Source organism: Cebus imitator, unplaced genomic scaffold (genome assembly GCF_001604975.1).
Source record: "Cebus imitator isolate Cc_AM_T3 unplaced genomic scaffold, Cebus_imitator-1.0 Scaffold15, whole genome shotgun sequence".
Classification (NCBI taxonomy): Eukaryota; Metazoa; Chordata; class Mammalia; order Primates; family Cebidae; genus Cebus; species Cebus imitator.
In genome coordinates, this window is record NW_016107330.1 from 6,373,154 (window position 1) to 6,375,225 (window position 2,072).

Sequence of the window (2,072 nt, forward strand, 5' to 3'; positions counted from 1 at the left end):
TTTTTAGTAGAGACAGGGTTTCACCATGTTGACCAGGCTAGTCTTAAACTCCTGACCTCAAGTGATCCTCCTGCCTTGGCCTCCCAAAGTGCTGGGATTACAGGCGTGAGCCACCGCACCCAGCAGATGTCTGTCCTTCTCAATGCCATACCCTCAGTGTCTAGAATGTGCCTTGTGCAGAGGAGCCACTTGACAAAGCAGGAGCACCATCATCTCAGACTAACACCACTACTTTAAGTTCCAGCTCTCTTTTGGAACTCATGCATTTCAAGGAAATCACTTCTCTTCTAGCAACAGTAAAACACAGATAAGACAGCTCAGGCACAGAAGGAGGAAGAAAGTCTCTTGGGCAACTACCCAACTTCACACTCATCCAGTGGGCTCCAATAAAACAGTGGGCCCTAATAAGTACATTCCTTTCCCTGTAGGTGCACTAAGATAGGGAAGCTAAAAACAGACTCGGGATGGGGAAGCATGCCTGCACCGTGCCTGGCCTGGGAACAGACACACAACTCTCCTTCTCGGGTAAGCAAAACAAAGAGACACAGAACAGGCTGGGCGTGGTGGCTCACGCCTCTCAGTATTTTGGGAGGCCAAGGTGGGTGGATCATGAGGTCAGGAGTTTGAGACCAGCCTGGCCAATATGGTAAAACCTGTCTCTACTGAATATACAAAAATTAGCCCAGCACGGTGGTGCATGTCTGTGTCCCAGCTCTTTGGGAGGCTGAGGCAGAAGAGTAGCTTGAACCTGGGAGGCAGCACTGCAGTGAGCCGAGATCACGTCACTGCACTCCAGTCTGGCAACAGAGAGAGACTCTGTCTCAAAAAAAAAAAAAAACCAGACACAGAAACATTCCAAGCCTGTGATAAGCTCTCCCACCCTGAATTCTTAAATACCCTTAGTCTGTAAGAGAAAAGCCTCCTGGCCTAGCTTGGCCAGAAGCCCCTCTCAGGTTTATTCTCCAAAATAAACCTGTCTTTGATTGTAAGCCACTTTTTGTGTTTCTTTCTTCCTTCTTCAACTCTTACACCACTCTGATATGTTTTGAATGAATAAATTCAGGAACACCATTGTGCTGCCTCAGTTTTCAGACTTCAAAGGCCCTGAGAGGTTGCCATAAGTGCGGTGACATAGCTAGTGGCATAAGTGTGCCTGAAACCCCGACAGGTCAGTGAGGACAGTTTAGAGATTCTAGCCCAGGTGACCGCTGATGCTGAGTTTAATGTAGATTTAAGGCAAATAATATTCAGGGTTAGTATGCTTGCAGACTTCTATGTGAAATAGTTCTTTTTTTTTTAGACAGTCCTGCTCTGTTGCCAAGGCTGGAGTACAGCGGCATGATCTTGGCTTGCTGCAACCTCTGCCTCCTGGGTTCAAGCAATTCTCTGCCTCCGCCTTCTGAGTACCTGGGATTACAGGCACCCACCATCACACCTGGCTAATTTTTGTATTTTTAGTAGAGATGAGGTTTCACCATATTGGCCAGGCTGGTCTTGAACTCCTAACCTTGTGATAGGCCCACCTCAGCCTCTCAAAGTGCTCGGATTATAGGCGTGAGCCACCACGCCCAGCTGTTTGTTGTTGTTGTTGTTTGTTTTGTTTTGTTTTGAAGATGGGGTCTCACTCAATTGCCTGGGATGGAGTGCTGGAGTACAGTGGCACAATCATAGCTCACTGTAGCCTTGAAACTCCTTGGTTCAATCCATCCTCTCACAGCAGCATCCGGGGTAGGTAGGACGACAGGTACATGCCAGCACACCCAGCTAATTTTTAGGGAGAGGAGCATCACACGCTGGGGGCAGTTGTTGGGGAGGAAAGGGGAAAGACTGCAGGGGGTAGGGAGGGAGAGGAGGGATAACATGAGGAGAAATGCCAGATATAGTATGCACCTAAAGTAAAATAAATAAATTTTTTAAAAAAATTCTTAGAGGCAGGATCTCACTATGTTTTCCAGGGTGGACTTGAACTCCTGGCCTTAAGCAATGCTCCTCCCTCGGCTTCCCAAAGTACTGGGATTATAAGTGTGAGCCACTGCACCTGGCCCCAGTGAAGTAGTATTTTTTTTTTTTTT